Source organism: Camelus dromedarius, chromosome 15 (assembly GCF_036321535.1).
Source record: "Camelus dromedarius isolate mCamDro1 chromosome 15, mCamDro1.pat, whole genome shotgun sequence".
In the NCBI taxonomy this organism is placed as follows: domain Eukaryota; kingdom Metazoa; phylum Chordata; class Mammalia; order Artiodactyla; family Camelidae; genus Camelus; species Camelus dromedarius.
The window spans coordinates 32,402,698-32,427,172 of NC_087450.1; the positions used below are offsets into that span (position 1 = coordinate 32,402,698).

General features: G+C 34.3%; 1 protein-coding gene across 3 annotated transcripts in view; it reads right to left on the minus strand.

Annotated features, from left to right (window-relative positions):
• Positions 1 to 24,475, minus strand: part of CAMKMT (calmodulin-lysine N-methyltransferase) — a 313,184-nt gene that overhangs the window by 249,456 nt on the left and 39,253 nt on the right. The window lies entirely within an intron of this gene.

A 24,475-nucleotide genomic window follows, 5' to 3' on the forward strand; every position in this document is an offset into this window, starting at 1 on the left:
GCAGGTATCAGTAAGTCATTCATTTTTACTGCTGAAAAATATTCCATTGAATAAATGTACTGCATTTTGTTTATCCATTTATGATGGAGTTTTATAGCAATATAAAATAATGCCTGAGAACAGCAGTTTATAGCATATGCTTATACATAACAATTAGTGGGAAATCTCTTTACAGATGTGAATTACATGTTAACATTAGTTATATGTGCATTCTCAGTTGGGTGGGCTTGACTGACTTACAGAATTAGTAACACTGATTTATAAGATACAATACATAAAATTGCTAAACTCCAATAACACCAAGAATTAATACTTCTGAAATGTTAGTGAAAATATTCACAGAGCAATACTTAATCAGTTCAAGTGACTATATAGCCCAAGGAAATTCTCACACAGCACCACTCACTGTGGCAGAGAGTTGAAGGTAACCTAGGGGAGTGGACAGGCAAAGAGTGGCAGATGTTTATGAAACACCACGCATTCACCAGGTGCAACAACAACTGGGTGAGCATGCAGCAATGTGGATAAATCCTGTAATATGACAACACATTTTAAACATCAAGAAGAAATGCAACCTCTAACATAATGCCATTATATAAATTCAAAATACATATCCCAAACAACAGTACGTATTTTGTAAGAATACACTAAACAAACAAATAACATGAATAAAAAAAGAAAGTGGCCATGCAGGAACCAATGATGATAGTGTGTGTGCCACAAACTGTAAACTATAAAATACTCCACACTCTCTATGTAAGGTCACGGTAGATGGATTTTTGTATTATTTTTCAAGAATATTTGCTGCCCCTGCCTTGAAAAGGATTATACTTTTCCTCCCTATTGGCAAGGGAGGCTTTTCCATGTAAATTGCTCTGGTGAGACCCAGTATGTACATGTTTCACTGTCTTTTTTCTGTCTCCTACAATTGCTCCAGAATTTGTTTTATCATCTTGGGCCCTAGACTGAGGATAACGTGGAACAGAGCCACAATAAACCCAAGATAAACATGCAACATTAAAAAAACTTTGGTGTTATGAACCACTGAAGTCAAGGGGGTGGGCTGGTTGTTATTGAGCATAACTTATCCCATTATGACTGATATATTCACATACATCTACATGACAATTAAATCTCTTCCCAGTTTACTTTTCTGAAACTACTGTATGGCACTAACATTATGGATATAGGGGCAGCGGGGTAGAAAATACAGCTCTTACATTTAGAGGTATTATAAAAGAGATACATAAAGCAAGAGGAGAATAAAAGGGATCAATTATTCTAGTGGAAAGCACACTCGATGATGAGTTGTAAAATGTGGGTTTTAAACCTGCTCTTCCTACTTATTAGTCAAATGCCCTAAGCCAAATCTCTTAACCACTCTGAATCTCAGTTTCCTTACCTGAAAACTAAGGAAAGAGAGTGTACTCAAACATTTTTTCCAATTCTGAGGTTCCACGTTTCTATAACAAAGTAGTGTTAGATAGGTCACATGTGCACTACATAAAAACAGAACTTCAAAAAAGGTAAATAAAAATTGTTTACTCTTGATTTAAATGGTTGAATGTACCAAAATTTTTTACTTGTCAGAATATGACATCAGAGAAAGAAACCCTGGGTAATCAAGTATAGGCTGTCTTCATAAATGCTAAAATGAAAAAGGAATAAACATAAACCCAGATGTAGGAATCAACAGTACATAGGACAACAAAGGTAAAGACCCAGGTGTGGACCCAATTCCTTGTGGTTATAATGAGGAATGACAGAAGATAAACATTAGAGCAAAGACTGTGATTGATAACAGGCCTCAGTCTGGACAAAGACATGTGGATTTGCTACCACCAGTCCCTGGCAGCACACAGGGTATGCAAGTGGTAGAAGACAGAGGCGGAAGAAAGCCACTGGGTTATAAACTTTAGTTGCTGAAATAAATGAGAACACAGGGAAAGAACAAATCCAGAAGATGCTGAGAATGAATAATCAACATCACTGAACCTGACAAATAACTGACATTCAATAAATACCTGCTGACTGGATACAGATCCTGTAACCTTTCAACTAAGAAATTTTACTTCCCCTAATAGTTCCAAACTAAACACAATACCAACTTACTGATGAATCATATTACCCCACATCTTCTCTCTTCTGGTAAACATCACCTCCTATGAGATAAAGATCCCAAATAAGCTGTTTCAGGCTTCACCATAAGGCAAAGAACAGGGTGTGCTGAGGAACAAGCTGCTTTATTTCAGTCAAGGCCTCAGCTGCGCCATTATGTTCCCTGAGTGATGTCCCACACCATCCTCAACCCTAGCTATAATGCTAGTTACCTGCCATGCTTGGCAGCCTCTTGATAATTTTTACACATTTAGCTATCTGTATATAAGGGAGAAGCATTGCTTAAAGGAAGAGAAATCTATACATATTAAGCTCTTATTCATAGTTCAGCAAATGAATTCTTGCCTCAAAGCTACATATAATAATGGATATTCTGTTATCAATTCTTTCTTTAATCTCTTTATCATCATCCAAGGGTCTCTTGCTTTGAGGTTAGTCATGTCTCCTCTTCATACAATGGTGTGTCCTTCCCAGCCTCTAGCCATTATTGATTCCTCTATTCCTAATAAATGCAGTCTCTGTTTGGTAGATTTTACTCTGGATGATAATCAATTTGGCACTTAATTTTGTATTATCCTGCACTATTTTTTGTCTGTTTATTTATTTTAGGTCAAATTGTGAGAGTATGCAATGGCTATCTGATCAGATGGAGAAGAAGGATATCTTTCTCAGAGAGATAAATGTTCTACAAGAGAAAGCAAGTTATAGGAGAGAGAACTTAAAGTATCCTAACACTTCAAAAGTAGAGAAATCAATGACAATTAATATGGACTTAATTCTAATCAACATCTTGAAGTTCATAATGGTGTTTGGCTTATAATAGTGGTCAAAACATTTTAGCATCACCTTCCTGGGGTAGATTATATTTTAAATTTATTATTATTATTATTATTAGGCAATAAAACATAGTGGTTAAAAGATCCTCCAAGTCAAACCTTCAGAGATGATTGCAGGCCCACTGACTGCAACCTCATGAGAGACCCTAAGCCAAATGCCTCTCTTGAGTTGCTGACCGCAAAAACTGTGAGACAATAAATGTTTATTGTTATTTTAAGCCACTAAGTTTTGGAGTAATTTGTTATGCAGTATCAGCTGACTAATATACTCCACCCAGCAATTTCTCCCTACATTTTTTTTTCTTTTCTCTCCCTACATTTTATTGACCAGAATGTGTCACAAGGCCACCCACAAGCTCCAAGGGTGTCCAGATAGTATTTTGACTGGGCACATTCTTAACCTAAACAAAACCTGAGTTCTGGTTCTGTTATTAAGGAAGAAGAGAGAGGGAATGGACATCAAATACAGCTACTTCAGTTCTCACCTTCAACTTCAATCCAGTCCTCCCTGGGAAGAAAAATGGTCTTCAGAAAGGAAGGAAAAGATAAAGCAACAATAAAGAAGAAAATCCTACAAGAAGTAAGGAAATCACAGAGGATCTAGAAGCTGCTTTTAAGAAGGACAATCTACATTCCACCATGCTAACTAAATTTAAAACTTGTATCTGTAATTTTCTGTCAGTAATCACACTGAGGAATCATGACAAATGGCAAAAAAAAAGAAAGAAAGGAAAAGAAATACAGGTATGGAAATGCTGTTGGGATTTTTAGTAAAAGATAAATAGGTATATATACGAAACCTGAAAAATAGCTTAACACTCATGATAAAATTCTGAAACAGATTATTAACTAGGTGGTTTATACGTGTTAAGAGAATAACACATTGTTCAAGAGCAGATAACAAACACGTGCCAAGAACATGCGTGGGAAGTGTCAGAAGTTCTTTCTTGCCCCTAACCTTGCCCTTGACTTCTCAATATTTTTAACAGTGACTTAAGACATAAAAAGGGATGCCTATCAAATGCTCATGTGACACATCTGGGGATGATACGTATAATAACAGAATCAAAATTTTAAACGATCTTGACAGCTTACAATACTGTCATTCATACATCTGACAATTCTAAGAAATTATTTCACGGATTTAATTTTCATCTCCTCAAAAAAGATACTAAATTCATCAAGGCAGGACTGAATCACACACTTTTTCAAAACCTCCTGTAGTATCCAACACAAGTGCTGGGAACATAGAAGGTATTTCATTAATATTTAGAGAACTGAGTTGAGCTGTATCAAGTACAAATGTAGAAAAGTTTAGAGTAAATCTGTCACCTATGCAACATAATATCCTCTTTTTTTTCCTTCAGGCCATATTATTTATGTTTCAAAGACCTCTTCAAAATTGAATTTTTCCAGCATATCCTTCCTGAACTGCCTTCAGTCCTTTAAAGAAAGACTGTGATGGATAAAACTACTTAAAAGCCTTTGCAATTTTTTTGTTTATTTATTTTTATTTCAGTATTATGCTCAGTCTGTGCCATTAGACTTTAAGCTCACAAGGCAGCTTCAATAGTGTTTTAAAGCTTTTCCCATACATGTGAAGTGAGAATAGATGCACACCCCCTCTGCAGAGCTGCACAACATAACATTTTCTTGTTACAATTCAATACCATTGCAGCAAGATAAGCACACCCCATAGTCTAATTTAACAGACATGAAGAAGTCAAACTCTATTGTTCAATGTCACAGCCAGCCAGCCCTGCATGATCAACCTTTATTCTTTTCTGGCTTCATTATGAGGATGATGCCTTTCAACTGTAGTGACTAAACCTGTTAAACTACAAAGCCAGAAATTTATAGAACCTTTATAAGAGTAATACTGAACAGCTTAAATGTAAAACCTACAATTAAATTCCAAAACTAAGCACTTCACCCCCAAGAAAATGCTAAGTAGTTCTTCAGCAACATTCCTGAATTACATACCCCAAAGATGACAAGACCTATATACATACATGCTGCAGTGATATTAATAGCAATTTTCTCAAGTAATGTTCACTACAAAGCATGGTAATATTAACCCATGCATTACAAAACTAATAAATTGCCCCTTGGCATACCAAGGACAGAAATATGCTTTTTCATTTTTAAAAAGCCTCCTTTTGTCAGATGAAAAAGCCCCAAGAGTAAAATATTTCAGTATAGTTCAGTGATAACAATGGATATGCCATTAGATTACCATACAAGTGAATAAAGCACCAAATGATAGCGAACATTTTTTCACACTTTAGATTTTGATGTGAAGTGAGTCTAATTATTTATTCATAGACTTTTCCTCTAAGGAGTTCAAGGCACTATATTTTAAATCTTTAAACACATATTTCCTAAGCTCTAAGATCTACCAGGTGGGACAGAAGAACACGTGACAAGGAAGAAGATAAAGACAAGTAGCACAAAAGAAAAGGCAGTTGGAAGAACTTAACCACGTATCAAACGTGAGGTGGTATGTTTTATTCACTCATTTATTCTTTCAGTCAAGAACCTATTGTAAGTCTAGGTCTGTGCTAGATGTTAAGGATATAAAAGCAACCCCTGCTTCAGAAACTCACCAGACAGAGAGATGACATATAGAGTGATAAATACAGTATGTGCCAAGTGCTGTAACAGAAGAATAAACTACTGTGGGAACATAAGGAAAGAAGCCCTGGCCTAAAGGAATCTGGGAAGGCTTTAATAAGAAGGCAGCATTTCAGTTGTATCTAAAAAACTAGCAAAAGTCTAACAGAGAACTGAGAGGAATATCCTCATGGCAGAGATACAGAAAAAAACATTACACTGAAATGCAAGTTGTAGCAAAAAAGTTTGACCTACTCAGGAAGTGCTGAGAAATACATGGCTTAGAGGCAACAGATGACACTTAGTACTTAGAAATCATAGGTTTCAAGTTTGTTCCGTGAATAGACTCTAAGGGCGCCATATCATGAAAACCTTTGACACTAGACTAGTCAAAGAAATATGAACAGATATGAACAATAAATATACTTACAAACTATGTATATATATATATATATATACACACACTACATAAATGTATAGTTATTTGGAGATTGTCATTCTAAGTGAAGTAAGCCAGAAAGAGAAAAAAAATACCGTATATCACTCACATGTAGAATCTAAAAAAAAAAAAAAAGAAAGAAAGAAAAAAAGGACAACACTAATGAACTCATCTACTAAAACAGAAACAGACTCACAGACACAGTAAACAATCTTATGGTTACTGGGGGAAGGGAGTGGAAAGAGATAAATTTGGGAGTTTGAGATTTGCAAATATTAACCACTATATATAAAAATAGATAAAAAAACAAATTTCTTCTGTATAGCACAAGGAACTATATCGAGTATCTTGTAATAACTTTTAATGAAAAAGAGTATGAAAATAAATATAAATGTATATATATGCATGACTGAGACATCATGCTGTACACCAGAAATTGACACATTGTAACTATGCTTTAATTTAAAAAGAATTAAAAATATGTAGTTTTGTTATACGTATTTATGTTTATGTATATTTATTATATATTTTATATACATAATATGTTATAATAGTTATACTATAAATATATGTACCAAAAGCATATTTACATACACATACACAGCTCTTTGGGAAACTATAACCAATGCTATTGGGCTTCCGATGGGCCGTCTACTAGGGTGACTGATGCTTTTGCAAGATAGTTGCAAAAGCTGAGTCACACACATCTCCCTCATTCACCTCCTCTACACAGTTCCTTCTTCTCTTAGATTGAAGTCTCTCAAGGGAAGATGAATATTCAGGCCAACTCTGCTGATGTTTTTTATCCCCAGGCTGCTACCAGTATGTCCATTCAGCAGTGAGGGTGCTATAAAAATGTGTACTGTGAAAAAGAGGAACTAGTAGTCTGCCATATCAAAAATATAGGAACAAAATACTAAGCTCTCAAATATCAAGGGGGTAAATTTTTTTAAAATAAAATTAAACACTTGGCATATATCCAGAAGGAACCCTACTTCAAAATGACACCTGCACCCCAATGTTCATAGCAGCACTATTTACAATAGCCAAGACATGGAAACAACCTAAATGTCCATCAACAGATGACTGGATAAAGAAGATGTGGTATATTTATATGATGGAATACTATTCAGCCACAAAACCCAACAACATAACACCATTTGCAACAACATGGATGTTCCTGGAGAGTGTCGTTCTGGGTGGAGTAAGCCAGAAAGAGAAAGAAAAATACCATGTGAGATCACTTATACATGACATCTAAAAAAAAAAAAAAAACGAACAGAAATACAAAACAGAAACAGACTCACAGACATGGAATACAGACTTGTGGTTGCCAAGGGGGGGGGGGGGGAAGGGACAGAATGGGATTTTAAAATGTAGAATAGATAAACAAGATTATAATGTATAGCACAGGGAAATATATACAAGATCTTGTGGTAGCTCACAGAGAAAAAAAAATGTGACAATGAATGTATGTACGTTTATGTATGACTGAAAAATTGTGCTCTACACTGGAACTTGACACAACATTGTAAAATGACTATTACTCAATAAAAAAAGTTTAAAAAAATTAAACACTTAAGGATGAAATTAAAGTAGTATGTTATAAATTCTGTAACTGTCAAAACCTACTTATAATCTTTCGTTTTTGCTGTGATAATATAATCTTTCGTTTTTGCTGTGGTAAAATGTATAGTTTCAAAACATTGAATCTTTCAGATATCTAAAAATCATGAAAAATATTAAAACTTTATTTTGATTTTTTTAATGAAAACCTAAGATGCCATGCTTTCATGCCCTCTTACATAGGGTATTAGCAAACCCAATCTGTCCATTTTCTTGATGTTGAAAGTCATTGTCATAAATTATCTTATTGTTGACAATAATTACACAGTCCTGGCACTGTCCTAAATCAGAGATTAGCAAACTAAGAACTTTTGGTCAAATCTGGCCCTCAGCCTGTTTTTATATGGCCCTTGAGCTTTAGAACGGTTTTTACATTTTTAACGGTTTGTTAAAAAAGTAAAAACAAGAATATGTAATAAAGACAACATGTGTGTGGTCTTCAACACCTAAAATATTTACTATCCAATCCTTTACAGAAAAAGTTTGTCAACCCCTGTGTGAGTTAATATGTTCTGTTTCTTTCTCTCCCTATGTGAGGAGGCAGAGGCTCTAGAGTGAGAGCTGTGTTTGTGTCCTAGATTAACCACTGCATGTTTTGGGGCACTAACTTAACCTCTCTGAGCCTTTGTTTAAGTGTCTGTAAAATGGGAACAAACAGAACAACTTGACAAAATTTACAGGATAATGAATGAGGTACTATAGTAGATATTCAATAAATGAAAGCCATTACTATAATCATGCTTCATTAGAAAAAGACTACCTCCCAACGGAGGATATACAAGTTTGTAAATGGAACAAAGAAGCAGAATTCAGTAAACTTTGTTTTAAATTTTCTTAAAAAGGTTCTTCTGCTATATAAATTAAAACATCATGAACTTTCTTCAACCTTAATATAAAACATACTCAGTTCTTAAGTAGTAAATCTGACTAAAAGCTAAAGACATGCCAAATAATAGCCATGACAGTCAAGTAACTTTTGAATTCAGAAACATGGTGATTAAGTCACTACTGGGAAGCCAGAATCTATTTTTTGATTCACTTGGATCACCTTTATTTCATTTTACATTTTTTAACATCAAAGCAAAACATGGCATAATTTTAGGCACTGAATCATCATCAAACTGAGTTGCAATTAAGGATAAGAACATCATTAAATTTTAGGTAATGCTTGCAATTGTAAGTAAGCAGTGCCTTTCTATTCTTCTGGAAAATGTCATTTAGGAGGTTTCAACAATTTTCCTAAACCTAGACTGTAAGTGCCATGCTTGAATTTTTTTTGGATGCATGCCCAACAATAAATGATCCACAATGATCTGAGGACAGCACTCCCATCCAAGAACTTAATCAGATTAATGATGTATTTGTTTTATAAAAATGAAGTACATTAAGCCTGAGAATACCTAATTTACATACTAAATGGTTGCTAGGGACCAAAAATACTAGTGGTTTTTATAAAACTGAGGTTACAAAATTGTCTATTGTCTTGAAATCTGTTAGCAAATAGCAATGAAATGCAAAATAATAAACAAATGTCAACCAGTAGTATTCATGTATGTAAATTCATGAGCTGGTGTACAGTTGTTCAAAGGAACCTAACGATGCTCATATTCCAAAACATATGTGCCCCCAAAGACCATATGATGCCATTATGTGAAGCTGGAAATAACAACAAACTTACTTATAATGTTTTCTAATTGATCTGACCTCAAATTGTGATTAACATTCTACTCTAATTTTTTTCATTTGGGGTCCTAGTTTAATATATGCAAACATAAACAGTAAATTAGCAGTCTAGGTTTCTGCCATTTTTGTTGGAAACCTATTAGCAACCTTTATCTAAAAAGAGGAGAGCTTTCATAAAATAGCTGAATTTCATCAAATCCTTAAAGGAGGAGAATTAACAGCATCTCTGGATGTCCTCTGATGGATCTCTCTCTCTTTCTCTCTCACATACACATACACACACACACACACACACACGCACACACACACAGGACTACTTCATTCATTCAACAAACTTGTGTTTATTGAGTTTGGGGAGGCAAATGAATAAGACATAGCCACTGCCCTGTCTGCTGAAGAGACTTGCAGGTAAGCAGATAATTACAATATAATAGGACAATGGTTACAATTAAAGTATAAACAGAGAGCTCTGGACACAAAGAGAAGCCAGCCACCAACGCTGCTAGGGGACATGAGGTAAGCCCTTCAGAGAAAGTAACAGTTCACAGTTTCGGTCATCTGAGAAGATGGAGTGATATGTGCAGGGAACAGAGAGAGCAAAGAATGGGGGAGAGTGATGATATCTATAGGCCTGCGGATATCTACAGATTCCTTCAGTTAAAAAAAAAAATTCAAATTTCATGTATATCAAGCAGAACTTATAAAAATTGAGGCTACTTTAAATTAGGTTAAGTATATTTTTTACAGAAACTTAATTTTAGTAACTTGCATTTGTATCAATAAATAGTAGATAAGGAAAGCCAGAGGTTAAAAAAAGCTGAATTTAAAAATAAAAAAAAAACCTGAAAGAAAACTCTCCTTTACTTTAATAAACATGGAACTTTAAATTTAAAAAAATTAGTTGAATTCAGGTTAAAATATCAATTTTTATAGACCTTAGTAATATACATGCTAGAAAAGTTAAAAATTTGAATACCTCCAGACAAGCCTAGAATGAATATAGATACATCAAATAGGATTAAACTATGATATTGTTCGCTTAAAAAATCTGGGAAATGTTAGGATAAGACTGACAGAAGGTACAATGACTTGAAAAAGAGTACAACATTAAATAATTGATAGAAAAATTTTATAGAAACAAGAGCTAGAGGAATAAGGAATAAAATTATCATACATAATGATACCACCGTAAAAATAACAGCATTTACTGAACTTTCGTCTGGGTACATGTAATGCTATGGAAAGTGCTTGCATTTTGTTCAACGCTTGAAATGTTGGCCATCTGGCTTAAAACCATCATACTTAGCAGAGAGCCTGCTCCCCACCTACTCTGGCCAAAAACTTTGTTCAAAGAAAAAGGATGTTCCCCATAGCAGTTTTACTAGCTAGGATGTGGGCTAAGTATCCATTTCTGTGAAAGATTTTTCTGGTCCCAATTCAGTCAGACACATTATCCATTTACCCCTCAATATCTATACACATGCCCCCATCTTACTACCTTGGATAATTAACTCATTCAATGTAGTGGATTCATGCATGGATGTATGTTGTTCTGTTCATCTTTATCTCTTATATGTGTTATAAATATTATTTGGTACCTCTTCACAATCTTAAACAAAAACAACATATTTAAGTAAGTCTGCAGGAAGATAAGGAAGCAGAGTACCATTCTTACAGAACTTACAGCACACCTCACAAGAAAGAAAAAAATAATTCAAGGAAACACAAGAGATGTAAAAAAATTTAAATAAAGGCAACGTAAGCTGAGTTATGTACACAATAATACAGAGTTGCCTACATATTATAACTTTTTTTATAGGTAGTGCATGTCAATTCACTAGGTGCAATCATAGAGATAGAGAGTAAATATATACAACCTTAGGATTTGGCAAAGTCCTGGGCACCTGATGTTTTCTGATAATAATTCTGGTAGACAATAAAAAGTATCAAATACGTCAAAGGGTGGAACTTGAATACAGCAGAGAAGCTGATGATTCAGAGCAACCAGGCAGGTTTTAGTCATTTGATGAGAGATATGTAAATCAGATTGCCAAAGAGAGCATCATTTTAGAAGGAAAACAAACCTCAGTCAAATGTCCTAAGATGTGTTAATATTGAAAGACAAAGATTTGCTACTTTTAGAAGCAACAAATTCCTACAGAAGGCTAAATCTATTGCTGAGCCATCTGCTATTTGCAACACGCATAATAAATTCAACAGACGGGTGCACCCCCTGTGTTTCCTATAAACAGATGGTTTTTTAAGTCTAAAATATCCTATCAATGGGGACCACAACCAACACCAAAAACAAACAAAAAATCCCTCACAACCACACAGCCCACGGTTGAATACTTGGTTTCTTTTCATTCAGCATACACATAATAAAGATGGCACTGCAAACCCTAGACTGCCATCCTTCTGTTACCATGAGAGCAACATCTTTTCTTTGTGAAACACATGTGGAGACAAAGGAAGACTATTCAGTTGAACTGGTTAAGCATCTTTTGTACCTGGAATGTTGATAATACATCTAGTTGGCAGGCAGAAGCAGTACGGCCAATAAATAGCTCACCTACTTCCTTTATTTACAAAACACGCACACGCACAGCGCACAGACGCCACCACACAAATGAGTGCGTTCAGTATGTAAAAGGACACGGCAGCAACCTATTATAGCAAGATATCTGATACTAAGATACTTCCCTTAAATTTATGAGAACACAATACTTTTGAATGAAATATTGATATCCCAAATTTTTTTTAAATCTCCTCAAAAGCACTTACTTATGTAACTACATTCAAGCATGTTCTTGAAAGTTAAATATCAGCATTTATGTCATAACCAAGTCATTCATTCACATGACATTCAAACACACAGTAGTTATTTTTTGGTGAACAGTTTGTGGGCCAGCAAAAAGAAAATATTTTATATGGAACAAAGGCAAAATTGAACCTTAAGACAATTTTTTTTAATCTAGGCTAAATATAAAGTGCTGTGAATTCTCAGAATATCACATATTTCCATTCTTCTCATACGAAACATGAAATATCTTTTAGTACACAAGCTTATGAAAGTCTACAAAGATCACTAAACACTTCCTACATCACTGACAATTTTGATTTAAAAAAACACATAAAATTTATAAACAGTAAAATAATAAAAGCTCTACTATATTTATTACTTATTATTTTAATTAGTCTGTCTTAATTTCAATTATATCAGTCACAAATGCCCAGATCTTGGCCTATCTAAATCAATTATTTGCTCAAAATCAATTAATATAGACATTTATATGTAAGATATGCCCTGGAAAAGGATACATAAATATAAATACATTTCAAGTCCACAGTATTTAAATATTCCCCATTATTTTAAATTGAACTAAAATTAATAAAAAGATGTAAACCAATAAACAAACCAGCTCTAATGTAATAGAACTACAGAAGAAAATGAACAGGGTGTCAGATTCTTCCCTCCGTGTAGACCACAACATTAGTGAGATAGCAGACAAGGAAATACCTTTTTGACGTTTAATGATTACTATGTCATGTTTCAATATAGCTGATGTTTACCATGTGCCAGGCATTAAGCAGTTTTCACAATTTAACTCATTTAATTTTTTAGTAGCCCCAGAAATCAACAGTAACATCTCAGTAAGAGTAAAATACTACTTTGAAAGCACGATTTTGTTAAAAAGAAATCTGCATGAAAAAGGTAGCACAAATAATCTCTATTAGCCATCAAAAGACTAGTAGTTTAAGAAATCATCTTAGCCTATTATAAACGGAGAGTTAACTTAAAATTTAAGGCAAATTTGCAATACTATTCTAAATGAAGACTTAGTCTGACCTCTATCTAAAGTATCAAACAAAGTTTCAGAGAGCCATAAAATAATACACATCAATTAATCATCATCATCTGCTGAGTCAAACATTAGAAAATAATGTCAAGAAGTTACCCTGTAATTACTTTGTGGCTCCTTGAAAACCCATTTGACATAATCACTCTCTGACAGCTGCAAGGGGGAAAATGTTCTATTTCTTCTCCCACCAGTACCCTCTTCTGAGAGCCAGGGGCATCGCTTCGCAGCACTTCCTGATCTGCCAAATGTTTACGAGGGAAGTGTGTGGGGTGCCTCTGTAATCAGTGCTCACGAGGCCAGTCAGGGGTTGAGAGTTTCCAATCAAAGCTGTGGATTCAGAAGAGTCGCAGTCAGGGGACAGGCAATGGGCTTATTATTACCAGTGCACAGGGAGGAAAATTACTCAAGTTCAAGAGAAGAGTATCTGGTTTTATCTAAAACACCACTGGAACATTTCCCTCCCTTCTGGCTATGATGTTACCTTTCCATTTACAAAAGAAACCTTCAGTATCCACTAGATTGTAATATGTAAAATGGGTTACTTGCCCATATGTGGGTTAAGAGTTACATTAAACTATTTTAAACTCTTTCATGTAAACTAGGTGAGAAGTTACATCATCCTGAACCCAGCTGACAAAGCCTGTACAGCCCAGCTGACAAAGCCTGTACTTTTCAGCTAAGGTTTTCGAACCTAGGACCACAATTGGGTTTTCTGCCTACCCTTGATCAGACAGAGCCTAACTAAACCTTGCTCTGAAAAAAAACACTGCTTCTTTGACAGCTCATGTCCAAGATGTGAATGCAGCACTCCATTTCTTCTCAGAACACTTACCTTTGAGCTGACATCTGAGGCTAGTTGTCTACCTCCCAAGGGGCGTGTCCTCTAGTTTTCTATTATAATTACCACTTGGTTTCCATCAGGTGCATCCACTGGAAGAAAGGCCTAATTTTCTAATAGCACAATGTGATAAGCTTAAGACCCCAGTTCTCCAGCAACAGAATATGACAGGAGCCTAGAAAAAAAATCCTGCAAAACAATCCGATTGTGAGAAATTGAAGATTTATATTGCACTGAGAATACCTGTGTTCTTAGCATGGATTTTTCATTTTTTCCATCAGAAGAGATGAGCTAGGCTGGTGACACAGCAAGATTTAGAAAGCCTATTGCATTAATGAAAATGGCATTGGTGCAGTATCTTATACCTCTACAGTAAAAAAGGAAAAAAATAAAGACCAGGAAAAGAAGAAAGCAATAAAGGAACTAACGAGACAACACTATAATAAACACCAGTTACTGGCAGGCCATTTTATCCAACTGACAACGACAAAACAGGAAAAAATCGTTCAGTTTGGTACGTAAAATTGAATTGGGAAGTGCTTAATGATAGTATTCTCATTTTCCTAAGATTCTGAGCTCTTCTTCAGAAGTTAGCACAAAGATAATTTATCCCACTTCTCAAATTAAAATGAAAACTTGAAAGAGGAAAAACATCACTTTATCAAAAAAAATTTCTATTTACAGTATATTCAGGTTAAAAAAAACAAACTCATGCAGAATGGAAAAAAATCTTTCATTAAAAAGGAACAGGTTAATTGTGCTGGCCTAATTTAAGTCAATATCATTCTTGCTTTTGTCCCCAATAATGCCACTTGCATATTTATGAGTAAGAGAATTCTGCATGAATTGACTATTTCATAGCTGGCATTTTAAGATAACTTTTTAATAATAATGTGCTACAACAATGATAATCTTACTTATTAAAGCCTTATTTATTTAGTGTTGTTATCTCTTATTGGACTTCAGCAAATCTTTACTAATTTAACATTACAACTTCATATCTTTTCCTAATCTCATGTAATTTACCCTACTTAATTCCTTGCTTCTGGATATGCTACATTTGCCACCCAATGAGTTTAGTTCACTGGTCATTTACTTTTAACAGTAAAGCCAAACTATTTGAAGGGAATAATCTCCCTTCAAATCCAACATAGTAAAAAAAGACTCTTATTTATCCAGCATTTTGTGCCATGAATTGAAGCTTTATTGCAAAGAGTAAGCAATAAACAAAAACACCTCAGGGGCCTGGGAGGAGCAATGTAACCAATTACATTTAATTAAATCAAAGGATGGGAGCCCCAGGGTTGAATGAGCTGAAGAACAAATTTGCATTAACACCTAGCAGCCAAACAAGTAGCTCTGGGTCTAGTCTGCAAGTACAATTGTTGCCATCTATTCTCTGCACTGAAGGGGGGCCATTAGCTAAATTCTTAGGCATTGTTTGTCCACTGATGAGAGGCTGCCTTCTCAACATTTCACTCCATCACACATGAAAATTGCCTACTAAAATAAACAGCTTCCTCTGAAAACTCAGAAACAAACATTATTACCTGACTCCAGTTTGCAATTTAGTGAAAACTCTTCAGGGCTGCTAAAGGAGAAAAAAAGAAAATGAAAGGTGTGATTCCAGGCCCTAACTTTACATTTGATGGAGATCATATGTTTGAGCAGATTCTTTTATACCATCAGAGACCACAAGGGAGGTTATTCCACATGCTCCACCAAGAGGACCTTTGTTTCAGATGGAACACGTTGACTTGATCCTACAACATGAGATTCTCAAACATACAGAGCTGAAAGCCCATTCTGCTATTCAAGTCACAATTCCCAAAACAATGCTCTCACTTTATAGAAAACTTCTCCCTTGGTGACTTACTATTTTTATTATTCAGGAAATTTTGTCTTAATATACTTTTACACACACACACACCCCCCATACATGATTATCTATCACAAACTCTATTTAACCCTATTTAATGAGAACCTACCTAATTATGGCAAGTTAACCTAACTCTGGTAGGTTCCGTTCTTTCGTCTTATACATTCCTCTTTTAGTCTCCTTAAAATATTACATTCTCAAACAAACAAACAAACCAAAAAACAAAACCCCCAAACCTTGGAAGGGTAACCTGGTAAGTCATTAGTAGTTCTGCTTTGGTAGATGGTGAGAAAGTGTGATAAAATAAAGATCAAGAAAGAGGCAAAGACACAGGTCTGGCTAAGGCTAATTCAGACTGAGCAACCAACCAAAACTATAGATGGAATATGATTTGTATCTAGAAATATTAGTTTGAATTAACAATATTGAAAAGTTTTTTTTGTTTGTTTTTAAATAAAACCACTTGAGTTACCAGACTAACAATTTCACATTGCTTCAAAGTCAGCTGCACAGCTTGTAGGGTAGGGATGCCAACTCGAGTCCAAGTGGGATTCATACATTTCTGAGCTGATCAGGTGAACTCACCTGATAAGACCTGTTTTTGGTGGCAGGGTCCAAGGGCCTTACAAGAAGGACGAGGCTCCTTGACTTAAGTTCAAGATAGCTAGAATACTCTCACAACCTGTATTTCAAATCCCTTCTTTAGACTCAAAGTCTTAAAGCCCCCAGTGGATGAAGAAAAGACAGGAAAAGGCAAAATAACCTGCTCCAACAGTACCAGGTTCATACAGGCACTCTAGCAACCAGAGCACATCACACATATATTCATTATAATATTAATCTAGTATATTTTACAGTGGATATTTATCGGCATCTTGAGCTCCATGTTAATTTACATATGAAGCCTGTTAATACTCTGTAGGCAACCATCTTATGCCAAAGTGTTATTCATTTGCTTCCTAGTTATATATGGCTGGAATACAGCCTCAAGCAAAACTTGCTAAGTATCTTATTTTGGTGTGATTGTTGGTAATCTGACTACCCTGAATCACAAGTACTCAAGTTTCAACAGACAACTGACCTTGGGGATGTATTTGATTATTATAATGTATACTAACAAATTCTTAGCATTTTTCTCCAAGTCAAATATTTTCCCAGATATTCTTAATCACTAGGTATTTAGATTTTCCTAATTGCTAAGAAATCATTCTCAATGGTAGAACCACAAATTTTTATTTGTGCCGAAATTCAAATAATTATCTTACTTACAGTCAAGTAACCCTTCCACTAAGTATATTTTTCCTTTACCAATTATGCTGACTTGCCTTTGCTTAATTCTGTTTTATACAAACACTAAAATTATTTTGAAAAAATTTAAGCTATACTTTAGAATTGGCAAAATTTCTAATTATTCTTCTAAAGCAAATTACTCGGCAAAATGACTCTCACTTTTTTTAAAGTCATGGACAAAGCCATTAAGTTTTTTGCTTAATGGATTCAATCCTAGATAGAACCAGAGAGAGAATCAAAATCAGTTTCCCTGAAATAGTCTCCATTTTATACATATGGTTTTTGATTTAACAGTTCTTTTGCCCTTGGAAAAATGTAACATCATTTATTCATTGCGTTACCAAAAAAAAATGCATAAAGAGTCAATCTTATAAATCTGAAAATTTTCTAGTAGATATATGAATGTAAAAATGAGCCATAGCCCTTTCTGTAATCAAAACAGTTCATACCAAATGTCATTGCTTTGATTGCTCTATTAACTATCAAAGCGTCTATAATGACCTTATCTTTATATTCCTATGATAATTTGCAATCACTGTTGTCATCTTTTAGTCATGATATTCTTTTTCTCACAATGTAAGTAAATTTTCTCCATCAAAATGGGTTTTTTAACAATGGATAACAGACAGGTAGATTCATTAGTCTCTTCTCAGCTGGTTTTAAGATACTGTTGTCTTTGGTAAGATAAAGTTGTATTCATTTAAAAACTTGGCCATTATCTATAGTTAAATAGCTTTCTTTTATTTTTAATTATTATTCATTTTTATAACTAATGTAAATGAAGTCATTATAAAAATAAAAATATCATTTTCTTTATTAACTTTATGTTGAACTCCTTTTATGAGACCAGGTACATAGGCCTATATAATACTACAAGTATCTTTATCTTTATAACACTGTATTATTTGGTTAGAAATATTCTTCAAAACTTCCCCTGAAACGTGTGCTGAATTTTTCACATTAAATGCAATTAAACATTTACTTCTTTAAGCAAAGAACTATAAGATTCAATGAAGCTTCAAATTCGCAATTCTCTAAGGATTAGGATGGAATGGTAGTAGGGAGCAGATTCTGAACCAAAGTCTCTCTAAAGGAGTCTGTGCAATTTGAAAACAAAGCAAGACTTTGTCCCTTAACTTTGAGTCACAGTATTGAATGTGTTCAAATTTTGAATACTATTAAAGGAGGGTGTGAGATTTTACTATTTACCAAAGGGAGTACTTTTTTAAAATTAAAGGATTTGTTTAATGTTCTGTATCATATATTTTAAAAACCAAAACCCTAAAGGTTTTGTTTTGCCCCTATTCTGCTCTCAGCTTTCTAAGTGGAGCTGGCTGAGTCACACAACAGGCTGCAAAGCTCACACATGCAGCAGCAGAATTCTACAGTCAACAGCAGAATTTGTAACACTGAAAGCATACATTTACCTCCTCTTCCTCTAGAGGTTCCACTAAAACGGCAATAAAGGAGTTAAAAACTACAAACCCACAATATCAAAAAGAAATTAGGAGGTAACATAATAGAGAAAAAGACTATCCCTCCCATGTCCCTATGGAAGATGGAAAGCAATGGAAGAGTGACAATTAGTGAAGCTATGCAGAGGAACCCAAAAATGGAGAAAGAAGACATTGTACCATCAGAATCCTAGAGACTTCGATGTACCAGATATAAGGGAAGAGGGGTAAGATCAGAGCTAAAACTGGAGGGACTAACTGAAAGTCTGTATATAGGGTAGTTGATCTCCTAGAGCCATGTATCTACCCAATAGAAAAAGAACCTGAAAAGCCCACAGAGGGAACACTCTGCCTTTCACACATGAGTTCTCCATCTGGTCATTCTAAAGCAGCTCCCTACCCATATATCCACGGAGCTCTCACTGGTTTCAGTGGTCTCATTCTTACATACGACTGGACAACTAAAGCTCAACAACAGTTGAGAAAAAGCTGAAACTAACAGAGAAAGACCAAGGCAAACAAAGAAACAGGAAAATGATCTGGGAGAAGTTAGAAATAATTTTGGAAATAGATGGAAAAGAAATTCTGAAAGTCTCAGAGAGATTCAAGAAGATACTGCAGATATAAAGTAAGAACTTAGTGCATTAAAAGGAAAAAAATTATAGAACAAGAAAGAACTGTTAGAAATTAATAATTTGCTACAAAGGGTAGATAATAAAAAGAAACTCTCAAAAATAGTGAGGGAAAAAAAAGGAAAAGAAAAAGAAATGCAGAGAAATGATTGCATTTGTGTATTAGGTAGAGCTACATAGTATCACCCTCAGACCCAAGAGTATTTAATGGCTTAAATATAATGGAAGTTCACTTCTATTCCCGGTCAATGGGCAGCTTTCTTTTAAGCAGTGATTTATTAACCCCGGATCCTTCTGTGTTATGGTTCTACCATCCCCTAGAGGCCACGTTATTTACTGCATCTTCCTGGTGAAAGAGGAAAAAGAGAAGACCCAGAAACTAGTAAAAGCTAAGGCATTCCAGAAATAGCACACTTCACTTCTGCTCACATCTGTTGGCTAGAACCTAGTCACATGGTTGCATCTAACTGCAAAGGTAGTTGGAAAATTATAGTTCAGCTGTGTTCCTAGGAAAAAGGAAACAAGTATTTTGGTGTACAATCTCTGCCACAATATGCATAAGCTACCTTTAGAAAGATTAGAGAAGGAAAAAAAAAAAAAAAACTGCCATAGTGCTATTCTCAGGGAACCAGGGTAAATGTGATCATGGTGAGAATTTATGTTTTACCATAAACCCATCTGTATTATTTTAATTTTTATAGTGATATATAGAAGACAGAGAGAAAAATAAGAAACAGGTTCAATCTACTTCATTCAATGTTGATTAATAGGAGTTCTAAAATGGAGAACAGAGAAAATGAATAGTCAAGGGATTAATACAAAAGAATTCAGACTGAAGGATATTGGATTTGAGATTAAAGAGGCCTATCTATGCACAGAAAGAGTCAATTTTTTTTAATTGAACTTTAGTCAATTTACAATGTTGTGTCAGTTTCTGGTGTACAGCATGATGCTTCAGCCATACATATACATACATATATTTATTTTCGTATTCTTTCACAAGATAATGAATTATATAGGTTACTACAAGATATTGAATATAGTTAGTTCCCTGTTCCCTGTGCTATACAAAAGCGTGTTGTTTATATATTTTATATACAGTAGTTAGTATCTGCAAATTTCAAATTCTCAATTTATCCCTTCCTACCCGTTTTCCCCCTGGTAACCATAAATTTGCTTTCTATCTCTGTGAGTCTGTTTCTGTTTTGTAAATAAGTTCATTTGTGTCTTTTTTTTTTAAGATTACACATATGAGTTATGTCATATGGTATTTTTCTCTCTTTCTGGCTTACTTCACTTAGAATGACAATCTCCAGGTCCATCCATGTTGCTGCAAATGGTATTATTTTATTCTTTTTTGTGGCTGCGTAGTATTCCATTGTGTAAATATACCACAGCTTCCTTATCCAGTCATCTGACAATGGACATTTAGGTTGCTTCCATGTCTTGGCTACCATAAGTAGTGCTGCTGTGAACATTGGGGTGCATGTAGCTTTCTGAATTGGAGTTCCCTCCAGATATATGCCCAGGAGTGGGATTGCTGGATCATGTGGTAAGTCTATTTTTAGTTTTTTGAGGAATCTTCACTTTTTTCCGTAATGGCTAAACCAAACTACATTCGCACCAGCAGTGTAGGAGTGTTCCCTTTTCTCCACACCCTCTCTAGCATTTATCATTCATAGACATTTTAATGATGGCCATTCTGACTGGTGTGAGGTGATACCTCATTGTAGTATTGATTTGCATTTCCAGAAGAGTCAATTTTTCATATCTAGGTTTTTCACTGAAAAATTTCAAAGAAAGGACAAAAAGAAACCCTAAAAGCTTCTTTAAAAACAAATTACAGACTTTCCATTTGCCACACTGGATGCTAGAAGGAAACACACAGGGCTTTCAAGTTCTAAAAGGCAATTATTTTCTAAGTAGAATTTATACCCAATCTAATAAACAATAAAGTATGAATGTAGAATACTTCTCCAGATACACAAGGACTCAGAAAATTTCCTTCTTTCTTTGGAAGTTACCTGAAGATGTGTTTCCATAAAACAAGAAAGTACACCAAGAAGGAAGGCACAAATCCAAAAAAACCCAAGAGATTCAGCCCACGAGAATAGGACCCCCTGTCCTGCTTCCACTAAAACTAAGATACCTCTTCTTGAGGAATCCATTAAAAAATCATTTATGATACTTTCATTATTTCTGCAGGTTGAGGATACAGAGGAAAGATGAGAAGGAAAGAAAAGCTGATACAAGGTGTGATGGGCATTTGGTATATCACAGCACACTGATTCTGAAAAAGGATCTCACTTTACACTGAAAATGTAAAGCTGTAAGCTGATAAGCCAGGAAATTCACTGTATCTATGTATACCTTCATGAAAAAGAAGCTCACCTTCTAAAAAAGGTGGAGACTGATCCGACAGATTGATCTCCAGAGGTTCCTGGGTCCAGCCTGCCTTGTTTCCTGTCCCAAGCCTCATTTTTCAACCTTCCCCACAGATTCTGGGAACTGCCCAACATCCAATAAATTTTATTTATATTCAAGTTAGTCAGCGTCAGTTTCTGTTATTTTGCAACCAAAAACTAGGCACAGAATGTAAATGATGAAAAGTCAGAGAGATGAATGGATTCTTAAGTCTTTAAAACATTCTTACCTATTGTTGTTCTAAAAATTATAACTGAGTCATGTGCTTTAAGTTTTCTCTGTTTTGATTTAGGAAGAAAAACAGAATGCTTTAGAAACAAAGACAATAGTATTTCACCTGAGTAATTAAGATGTCTATATGCCTGTTCATAAATACTAAACCTGCAAACTTGAATTATAAGAAGCAAGATAATTTTTCATTCATCTCTAACATCCTGAATCTATGTTGCAATTGTTTTCACTTTGTATTGTTATTGTGAGTAGTAATATCATCTTTTAATTTTTTTTAGTGACACATTACTGAGTAAATTTGAAGATATACTTATTTATTAAAGGATAATTACATTTATACATTTGTAGAAAGATATTCTTAGCTGAGAGAGCATTTTCATTTTATAACTTCAATTTTTACAGTTTTTTTAATCTTTGAAAGAAATGTCCATGGATGTTTTTATCAAACATATAAATATATTCACATGCAAAAGAGTAAAACTAGACCCCTATCCTACACAAGAATTACTCAAAGTGGATTAAAGATTTAAACGTAAGACCTGAAACCATACGACTCCTAAAAGAAAACACAGGGAAATAATTTCCTGACATGAGTCTTGGCAATGATTTTTTTGGATATAATATCTAAAGCACAAGCAACAAAATAAAAAACAAATGGGACTACATCAAACTAAAAAGTTTCTACGCAGCAGAAGAAATGATCAACAAAATAAAAAGACAACCTATAGAGTAGGAGAAAATCTGCAAACAACACATCTGATAAAGGATTAATAGTCAAATAAGGAGCTCATACAACTCAATAGCAAAAATATAAATAATCCAATTTAAAATGGGCAAAAGACCTAAATAGACATTTTTCCAAAGGAGATATTCAAATGGACAACAGGTAAATAAAAAGGTGCTCTACATCACTTATCATTAGGGAAATGCAAATCAAAACCAAGTATCACCTCACATCTGTTAGGATGAGTGTCATCAAAAAGATAAGAGATAACAACAACAACAAAAGATAAGAAATAACAAGTGTAGGTAGGAATGTGGAGAAAGGGGAACCCTGGGTGCACTGTTGATGGGAATGTAAACTGGTACAGCTATGGAAAACAGTATGGAGGCTCTTCAAAAAATTAAAAATAGAACTACAATATGATCCAGCATTTTACTTCTGGGACTACATCTGAAGGAAAAGAAATCACCATCCTGAAGTGGTATCTGTACAACCATGTTCACTGCAGCATTATTTACAATATCCAAGATGTGGAAACAATCTAAGTGTCCACTGATGGAGAAATGGATAAAGAAAATGTGGTTTATAAATACAATGGAAAACTATTCAGCCATACAAAATAAGGAAATACTGCCCTTTGCAGGAACATGGACAGACCTTGAAGGTATTATGCTAAGTGAAATAAGTTAAGAAAGACAAGTATTGGATGATTTCACTTATATGTGAAATCTAAAAAAAACAAAAAACAAACAAACTCAGAAACAGACATCAGATTTGTGGCTGCCAGAGGTAGGGGTTAAGAGATGGAGAAATGGGTAAAGGTGGCCAAAGGGCACTAACTTCTAGTTATAAGTTCTGGAGATGTAATGTACATAATGACTATAGCTAACAATACTGTTTTGTGTATTAGAAAGTTGCTAAGAGAGTAAATCTTAAAAGTTTTCATCACAAGGTAAAAAAAACTTTTAACCATGTTAGGTGGTGCATGTTAACTAAACATACTGTGGTAATCATTTCACAATATATATATATATCAAATTATTATAAACTCATACAATGTTAAATGTCAATTATATATCAATAATACTGGAAAAGAACACATGAAGTAAAGAAGTTGATTAAGAATAAAAAAACAGTAAAATTTCTTACATTACTAAATTTTTTTTTAATTTTTAAAAAAGGAAAAAGTCTTTTCTTACTTCAAAACTTTCAAGAAAACTGTTAAAAAGAACTATATGAATAGGAGAATAATGTAAGTGGTTCCAAGGAAACAGCTGTATATCTTAATGGTTTTTGTTCTACTTTATGATTTATTTGATATTCAATATTGTTCTGATATCAAATCTTATCCCACCAACACAATACTAAGAATCACTTTCAGGAATTTAATTTAATTTAACCATTACTACCCAACAAATGTTCAAAGGAAATACATATGCAGATATAGGCAGCAGCCAATAATAAAGTCTCCTTGTGAATAAAGATTTAGTACTTTCTTTGTGGTCCTCTTGACCACTGTGATGGATAATAATAAAAAATTCTAGACGTGATCAACAAAGATGAAGTAACAGTTAATCCCTTAGACAAATTAAAAAAAAAAACAAACTCTACCTAAGGGGAAAAAGCAGGTAAGCTTCTCCAGCAGAATGCAGGCAAATAAATAGATGATACTCTGTCTTGAATAACAGGCCAGCACACTCCATCAAATTAATATTTTTAAAAATGTAATTAAATGCTTTTAGCCCCATATTCACCATACTACTTTCAAGGGCCTAATAATGCTTTTAGCCCCATATTCTCCATATTACTTTCAATAATAACAATC